This window comes from Petaurus breviceps, unplaced genomic scaffold, assembly GCF_028583685.1.
Source record: "Petaurus breviceps papuanus isolate PSGF00001 unplaced genomic scaffold, PetGlider_PUasm1.0 398, whole genome shotgun sequence".
Taxonomy (NCBI): domain Eukaryota; kingdom Metazoa; phylum Chordata; class Mammalia; order Diprotodontia; family Petauridae; genus Petaurus; species Petaurus breviceps.
Genome location: NW_027186314.1, coordinates 245013 through 254815, shown reverse-complemented (window position 1 = coordinate 254815; position 9803 = coordinate 245013).

Below are 9803 nucleotides of genomic sequence, written 5' to 3'. Positions count from 1 at the left end.
TTGTCCACAGTGCCACCTAGCTGGCACGGCAATGCCTGTTCAGTCTTTTTCAGGCCCGTCCCACTCTTCATGAACCCATTTGGGGTTTTCTTCGCAAAGATACTGACCTGAATGGGTTGCCATTTCCTTCTCCAGCTCCTTTTTACAAATGAGGAAACCGAGGCAAACAGGAATAAGTGACTTACTCAGGCCACAGAGCTAGTGTCTCTGAAGTCAGATTTTTTTTTTAATTAAGCAATCAGGGTTAAGTAACTTGCTCAAGGTTACACGGCCAGTTATTTCTGGGTGTGGTGCTGAGTGTCTGAGCCCGGGATTCGATCTCCAGGTCGTCCCAACACTGGAGCCGGTGCTCTTACTCGCTGAGCCACCTGGCCGCCCCTAAGCAATTGGGGTTAAGTAACTTGCTCAAGGTTACACGGCCAGGTGTTTCTGGGTGGGTGCTAAGTGTCTGAGCCCGGGATTCGATCTCCAGGTCTTCTCAACACTGGAGCCGGTGCTCTTACTCGCTGTGCTACCTGGCCGCCCCTGAAGTCAGATTTGAACTTGGTTCTTCCTAACTCCAGGGCCAGCATTCTTCACTGTGCCACCTAGCTTCCAATAGCTTTGTATACAGTAAACACTTAATAAATGCATTCTTTAATTCAAGGTAAGGTGATCAAGTGTTTGCTTGGTGAGATGGTTTCTAGCTTTGGGCAGTTAATTTAAATCAGTTAAACTTTAAATAATTGCTAACATTTATATAGTAGGTTTTTGTTTGTTTTTAAGCAATTGGGGTTAAGTAACTTGATCAAGGTTACATGACCAATTATTTCTGGGTGTGGTGCTAAGTGTCTGAGTCAGATTCGATCCCAGGTCATCCTGACTCTGGGGCTGGTGATCTTACTTGCTGAGCCACCTGGCCACCCCTAAGCAATTGGGGTTAAGTAACTTGATCAGGGTTACATGACCAATTATTTCTGGGTGTGGTGCTAAGTGCCTGAGCCAGATTCGATCCCAGGTCATCCCGACACTGGAGCCGGTGCTCTTACTTGCTGAGCCACCTGGCCACCCCTAAGCAATTGGGGTTAAGTAACTTGCTGAAGGTTACACGGCCAGTTATTTCTGGGTCTGGTGCTAAGTATCAGAGCCCGGATTCAATCCCAGGTCATCCTGACTCTGGGGCTGGTGCTCTTACTCACTGCAAATCATAATTAATGTTGATGTCCTTTCCTCTATCCAGGTCATTTAAATAGTTTGACATAGTTGTTCTAATTTACTGATACATTTTTCTTTCAATTTCTACTGAGTTTGGTCTTTCCCCTCACACCTCAATGGTCCTGTGTTTGTCCTTTATTATGGAAGAGGACAATGGCATCAGGGAGATGATGACATGACTTGTAGTGGACTTTGAGTGAGGGAGGGCTGTACAAGGTCACCAGCCTCACTTTCCCCTCCACAGCCTCTGGGTCTGGTGGCCTGATATTCATGAAGACAACTGGAGATGGCCCAGGATGCAATGGGAGACCCTGACCCTTTTAGGCTTAGGCCTTTCAGGTCCTCACTTTGAGTGAAGTAACACCCATTCAACAAAGGGATGGCCCCTTTAATAAATAACGTGTGTACACACATATATAAAACTAGGAGGGGAAGACCCTCAGGCTTCCTGGCCAAAAGAGAAGCAGTTACTACCGTGTTTCCCTGATAATAAGACCTATCCCGAAAATAAGCCCTCCCCTTACTGTGTAAGATTCCTCTAAAATAAGCCCTCCCCCGAAAATAAGCCCTATTGAGATTGCTACTGTAGTGAAGGTGATCCCCTGCTCTACCCCCTACATTACGGCCCCCTCTGTATGCCCCCCCCCCCCCCCCCCCCCGGGTGAAACGCACGCCGCACTCTGAGCTGCATCCAATCAGAGCTGCAGCAGTGAGCACGTCATCCTGTTCTTTATTGAATTCATTATTGAATAAAGGTACATTTTTTTGTTCACATTTACCTGTTTATTAAAATTGCTGTCGGTGTTCATTAAAATAAGCCCTCCCCTGAAAATAAGCCCTCTGGTGTTTTTCTGTCCAAAAAAAATTAATAAGACAGTGTCTTATTATAGGGGAAACACGGTGTTTAGTATTACCATTCAATCTGTGCTAGGAGGGCAGGAACCCATTGTCCAATCTATGAGCTCCAGAGTGAATTGGTATTAAGGCTTGGTCTTTGAGAAAGAAACCTAGCCAGTAAAACCCCTATATATACAGAGAACTGATTCAGAAATTACTTTCACTTCAGTAACCAATTATTTCCAGTCAAAATGCAGTAGATTTCATTTTAGGGGATGTTATCCAGCTCTTGCTACATCCATCACATCCTGATTCTGTTCTTGAAGAAAATCTCCTTGATCTATAAACGTGAGGCTTCCATAAAATCTCTAAGCCCTCGGCCATGACTTTTATACTTCGGAATCACTTTTAATCTATTTTTTGCTCTCTTTCCTCTCCCTAGTTTTCATTGGAGCGAGGTGGATAATTCAAGGCAGAGTTTCTGGAGCCAGAATATCTTTGGTCCTTTCTTTGTCCCGTCCATTTATCATTACAATGATGTCATACACACTCCTTGTCTCTTCTTTGTTTGATTTGGGGGGGCAGGGGTGGGAGGGGGTTCTATGTATGAAACAAAAGTTGATTAATTCAGTCTCCTTACTGCCTCCCATTATCATCACATTTGCCCTCCCTAAGCAGTGGTTCCAGTCTTTCTTTGATGCTGGCATTCATTCCAACATAAGTAAAAAAAACACTACTGATTCAGCAGAGGCAGCTAGAGGTATGATGGGCTTGAGACAGGAAGACCAGAGTTCACATCCAGCTGAAGACACTTACTAGCTATATGACCTTGAATAAGTCACTTAAACTCTGCCTCAGTTTCCTCATCTGTAAATTGGGGGTATTAAGAATACCCATTACCTTACTAGTATTGTTAAGATCAAATGAGATACTTGTAAAAAGCTTAGCATAGTGCCTTAATAATAAGCACTTAGATGTTTGCTGACCTTGTTAAAATTCACTGAGCTTGGCTTAAGAACTCTATTTTAAAATTCTTTAGCTTGGATATTTGATAATTTTGTGGTTAAACATCCAATTCCTTTAAATTCTTGGTTTTGCTATAATTGTATGTAATAAATTCTGTTAATTCTTTTTATTTCCTTCATGTTTGTTTGGTTTACTCTCACTTTTTATTTCAGTACTTTGATTTTCTTTTTTCTTTAAAATCAAGTTAAAAGGTTATCAATTTTCTTAGGCTTCTCCCTAAGCAGGTCAAGGGACCCAAGAAACTGCTTCTTCCTTTCTCTTGAAACCCAGCCGAGTCTCCAAATTTGCCAGTGTGATAAAAATGATGGTACTACCTGAAGTAATTTGGAGATTTAATGTTACACCAAACTGCCAGTGAGTTACCTGATAGAATCAGACCCCCAAATGAGGGACAGGAGTTCTTGGTTTGGAGTTTTGGGGGGGTTTTTTGGCCTCTTGGAGGGCAATTGGGGTTAAGTGACTTGCCCAAAGTCACTCAGCTAGTAAGTGTTCCATGTCTGAGGCCAGATTTGAACTCAGGTACTTCTGACTCCAGGGCTGGTGCTCTATTCACTGCACCACCTAGATGCCCCAAGGACAGGAGTTCTTAACCTGGCATCTATGAATTTCTCTTTAAAAACATTTTTATGATTGTGTTTCACTAATATTGGGTTCCTTTCTAACCATATGTATTTTATTTTTTGTATTTGAAAACATTATAATGAGGATGGGTCCATGGGTTTCATCAGACTGCCAAAGAAGTTCATGCACACACAAAAAGTTAAGACTCCCTCATCCTGAATCTCAGGAAAAATAATAATAATTCTTAAAAACAGCTGAAATGAAGGTGTCATGGTTTTAAAACAATGTTACAAAGCAATAATTGTCAAAACTGTTTGATGCTGCTTAATAGAAAAATAGATGAGTGGAGCAAACTAGATAAGCAGGAATCAGAAACAATGAAGAATGGCAGCTCAGTGTTTGAGAAGCCTCAGGGAGGACTCTGCATTTGGCAATGTCTATTGGGAAAACTGAAACGTGGTTTGGCAGAAAATTTGGGTTATACTAACATCTTACACCATAGATAACAATGAGTTCTGAATGGATAATTGACCAAAATCTAAAAGGTCACATTATTGTTTAAAGGGAAAGAGGAACCTTTCATGACCATAGTTGGAGTGAAAGATGGAGGAAAAAGTAAAATAGACCCTTTCAATTGCACAAAATTTTTTTAAAAGCTTGAGTAAAGTAAATTCAACTAGAAAAAGAGGAAAAATTGGAGGGAATAAATCTTTTCATTAAATATTTATCTGGGGGTGGGGATGGAGCCAAAATGGCAGCATAGAACCAGGAAAACTCTGTGAGCTCCTCCCCATAACCACCTCAAATACCTATAAAATATGACTCTAAACAAATTTTAGAGCTACAAAACAAAGTGACAGAAACAAATCTCCCACTGAAGGCAGCCTGGAAGGCCTACAGGAAGGTTCCATCACAGCATGCTGTGAGCCAAGCCCAGCCCTGAGTGAGCCCATGATTTTAGCCTCAGGGTGGCCCCAACCAGCAGTGGCTGGAGCAGACTTTGGGAGAGTGGATCACCAGCAGCTGTGGCAGTTTCCAGAATTATCAACCCATGAGTGCTAAAGACAAAGTAAAAGGTCAGTGTAGAACTCTGTTGAAACTGGGGAGGACAGAGGAGCAAGCATAGTCCAGCCCCTGCCCTCTGGAGTGAGAAGTGGCAGAGGCACAGTGGCTGTGCAGCCACTGCCACTTGGCTGCTTCTGAGCTCCTGGCCTGCAGATCATAGAGGGAACAAGTGACCATTCAGAGAGTAATTAGTCTTGCTTTAACCTGTTTGGATCTGGATCACTGTCTAGTGTGGAGGTCCTGAGGTGTGTGACCAGGTGCCAAGCTTGTGGGGGCTGCAGAAAGGGCACCCAACTAATAGCTCCAGCAGCTGCAAAAACCCCAGCGATTTGGGACAAAGCAGAGTTCTACTGTGGCAAGAAACTCAAAAGTTAAGTAATTGAGTGGCAACATGAGCAAGCAAAGGAAGCAAAGCAAGCACTGCAATCAAACATTAGATTCCTTTTTTGGGGACAAAAAGAATCAAAGCATGGAATGGGAGAAAGACAAAAAAGTCAGAACTCCTGCACCAAAAGTTTCCAAGAAAAATATGAATTGGTTACAGGCCATGGAGGAGCTCAAGAAGGATTTTGAAAATCAAGTAAGAGAAGTAAAGAAAAAATTGGGAAGAGAAATGAGAATGATGCAAGAAAATAATAAAAAGTGAATCAACAACCTGACTGAAGAAAATAACACCCTAAAAAATGGACTAACTCAAATGGCAAAAGAGGCCCAAAAAGGCAACGAGGAGAAGAATGCCTTAAAAAGCCAAATTTGCCAGATGGAAAAAGAATTTCAAGAGCTCACTGAAGAGAATAATTCCTTCAGAATCCGATTGGAGGAAATGGAAACTAATGACTTTATGAGAAATCAAGATGCTATTAAACAGATCCAAACAAATGAAAGAAGAGAAGGAAATGTGAAATATCTCATTGGAAAAACCACTGACCTGGAAAATAGATCCAGGATAGAGAATTTAAAAATTATTGAACGATCTGGAAGCCATGATCAAAAAAAGAACCTAGAAATCATCTTTCAAGAAATTCTCAAGGAAAATTGCCCGGATATTTTAGAACCAGAAGGCAAAATAGAAATTGAAAGAATTCACTGATCACCTCTTGAAAAACATCCCCAAAATAAAACTCCTAGGAATATTATAGCCAGGTTCCAAAGTTCCCAGATCAAGGAGAAAATCTTACAAGCAGCCAAGAAGAATCAATTTGAATATTGTGGAAACATAATCAGGATAACACAAGATCTATCAACATCTACATTAAGGAATCAAAGGGCTTGGAAAATGATATTCCAGAGGTCAAAGGAGCCAGGATTAAAATCAAGTATCACCTACCCAGCAAAACTAAGTATAATGTTTCAGGGGAAAATATGGTCATTCAATGAAATAGAGGACTTTCAGGCATTCTTGATGAAAAAAACAGAGTTCAATAGAAAATTTGACATTCAGATACAAGAAGCAAGAGAAGCATGAGAAGGTAAACAGGGAAAAGAAATCATAAGGAACTTATCAAAGTTGAACTATTAACATTCCTACATGGAAAAACAATAATTGTAACTTATGAAACTTTTCTCAGTATGAAAATGGTTGAAGGGAATAGAAATATATATATATATATATATATATATATGTATGTATGTATGTATGTATGTATATGAGGGTATATGGGCATATGAATACATATGTGAATGTGTGTATATATGTTTACAGGTATACATAGATAGAGGGCACAGAACCAATTCAATAGGAAGGGATGATACTTAAAAGGTCAAATTAAGAGGTGAGAGAGGAATATAATGAGAGGAGATGGAGAGAGAATGGGGTAAACTATATAGAAGAGGCAAGGGTTACAATGGAGGGGAAGAATAGGAAGGGAAAAGGGAATAGGTCACCCTTATTCTCATTGAATTTGGCTTGGGGAGGAAATGAAATACACACTAAATAGGGTATCTCACCCTATAGGAGAATAGGGGGGAAGGGGACGAGAGGGGGAATGATGGAAGGGAGGGCACGCTGGGGGGAAGGGAAGTTGGAAGCACCCACTTTTGAAAAGGAATGGGATCAAAGTAGAGAATAGAACAAGTGGGAAGTGGGATAGGAGGGAGGGAAATAAAGTCAGTCTTTTACAGTGTATCTACTATGTTAATGTTTTGCATTAGCTACACATGTACAACCTATACTGAACTGCTTATCTTCCCAGTAACGGTGGGTGACAAGGGAGGAAGGGAATGAATCTGGAATTCAAAGTTTTAAAATCAAATGTTTATATATATACACTGTTATTAATACTATTTTACATGTAATTGGGAAATAAGATATACAGGCACTGGGTCATAGAGATCCACCATGCCCTACTGGAAAAGTCAAAAGGGGTATGGGAGAAAATATGGGAGAGAGCAGATTGGAGGAAGGGATATCCTATGGGACTGCTATTTTGGGGTGGTGGGTAGGGAAAAATGGGTAGAAAATTTGTAACTCAAAATCTGGTGGAAATGAATGATGTAAATCAGAAGTTAATAAAGCATTTGAAAAATGAAAAAAAATAAATGTAATGGAATACTATTCTTCTATAAGAAATGAGGAGCAGATGGACTTCATAATAACCTGGAGAGACTTATACAAACTGATGCTGCGTGAGAAGAGCAGAACCAGGAGAAATTTTACACAATTACAGACATGACACATATGTGACAACCAGCTTTGATAGGCTGGGCTTTTCTCAGCAATGCAAGATTATAAGGCAACTCCAAAAGGCTCACGATGGAAAGAGATGTCCACATCCAGAGAAAGAACTACAGAGTTCAAATGCAGAATGAAGCAAACTACCTGCTCTCTTTCTTTTTCTTGTTTGCTTTTGTTTCCTCTTTCCCATTGTTCATTCCATCGATTGTAATCCTTCTTTACAAACTGACTAATTTTTAATGTGAAGGTATTTGCAGATCCTATATTTGACTGCATACCACCATGGGGCGGGGGGGAGGAGGAGAGGATGGGGGAGAAAATTTGAAACTCAAGGGATTGTGGAACTGAATCTTGTAAACTAAAAGTAAACAAATTAATTTTTTAAAAAAGGAAGCACCCTTGCAATGGACTGCATTTCAGTCATAAGCTGAGTTTATCATTAGTTTTCACTGTCACACATCCCTTCTACCTTCTCTATGAGTTTCTTTCTTTGTATTCCCAACTTGGCCAGAATTAGGAACACAAGAACATCATATCCTCTGAAGCTTTGAGACTGCACACAAACTTTTCCATTCCTTTGACCCCCTGCTTCCTTTGACTAATCAAATTATGCATCAGAAAAAAAGGCAGTAGCTAAAACACACAAAAAAACTAATGGCATATAGTCTACATTACATTGAACAAATTAACATAGGCAATAAATCTTAGGACACAAAATCTTTTCCCAGTAGTCTGAACTCCCTTGTCCAGAACTACAGAGTCTGAGTGCAGATTGAAGCAAGCTACCTGCTCTTTCTTGTTCTTGTTTTGTTTTGTTCCCTCTTTCCCATTGTTCACTCCATTGGTTATAATCCTTCTTTACAACCTGACTAATGTTTAATGTGAAGGTATTTGCACATTCTATATCTGATTGCATGCCACCATGCCGGGGGCGTGGAGGGGAGGAGAAGAAGGGGGAGACAATTTGAAACTCAAGGGACTGTGGAACTGAATCTTGTAAACTAAAAGTAAACAAATACATTTTTTTTAAAACCATGACTAATGTGAAAATGTTTAATATGAACATATATAGAACCTATATCAGACTGTATGTTGTCTTGGGGAGTAGGTGGGGAAGGAGGCAGAGAAAATTTAAAACTCAAAAGCTCATGGAACCGAATGTTAAAAACTAAAAATAAATAAATTTTTAAAAGTTTTCAGGGGCGGCTAGGTGGCTGAGTAAGTAAAGCACTGGCCCCAGAGTCAGGAGGATCTGAGTTTGGTTCTGGCCTCAGACACTTAACACCCACACAGAAAAACTAGCTGTGTAACCTTGGGCAAGTTACTTAACCCCAATTGCCCTCCAAAAAGCAAAAAAAAAAAAAAGATTTCAGAGCAACATGCAAAGACATATGAAGTGATGCAGAGTGAATAAAGCCAGAAGCCGAAGAACTATATATAGTCAATAAAGGAATTATTAAGTGGCTCCTATGAGCCAAGCAGCATGACTACAATAATGTAAAAGACAACACTAAGGCTGCTAATCTGATGGATTGTGCTGAACAATCTCTGTCCTGAAGCAAGGATAACTTCTTTAGCCCCAAACACACCTTTCTCAGGTGGTAAAATATAATATGCACAGGAGGATGAGGTTGCTGGGTCAGTTGGCTTTGCTTAAATCTTTCTTGTTACAAAGAAGAGTTCAATGAGGGGAGTTAAAAGGAAATTGTTTATGTAAAAATGAATGACAACAATAAATCTTTTTATAAAGGAAACATCCCATGGAGAAAAGCAGTGAATGACCATGAGTAGAACTCATGAGGTGGCAGTGGAAACAGATGTGAAAAGCTAAAGAAAGCTTGGCAAAAGGCCCAACTGAGCAAAGTCATCTCAAGGTGAACATTTAAGGCGAACACTGGAAAGGGGAAAAAAATAAAAATGGAAAAGATCTGGAAAGATTTTCATTAACTCTCAGTATCATTGTTGCTGGGCCAGACCAAGTATGCTCAGGTGTCTAGGATGAAGGCAGAACAATTTTTTTCATTCAATAAGCATTTATTAATTTTTTTGCAGGCATTATACTAGATGCTCATTATGTAGAAAACAAAACAAAGCATTCCCTGCTCAGAAGGAGTTTGTATTCTACTGCTGGGAGCTTTACAAACATAGAAAATTAAATGGAAAACATATACAAATAATTTTCTGAGAAGAGTGCATTGGCAGGTGGGTAGATGGAAAGTGGCTTCCTCTATGGTGACTGTTTTTTTAACCTTTAAAAAAATTTTAAGTTCCAAATTCTATTACTCCTTTTCTCCTTCACCCCCTCCTTGAGATGGTAAGCCACCTGATATAGGTTATACATATACAATCATGTAAAACATAGTTCCATATTGGTCATTTTGAGGAAGGAAGGAAGGAAGGAAGAAAGGAAGGAAGGAAGGAAGGAAGGAAGGAAGGAAGGAAGGAA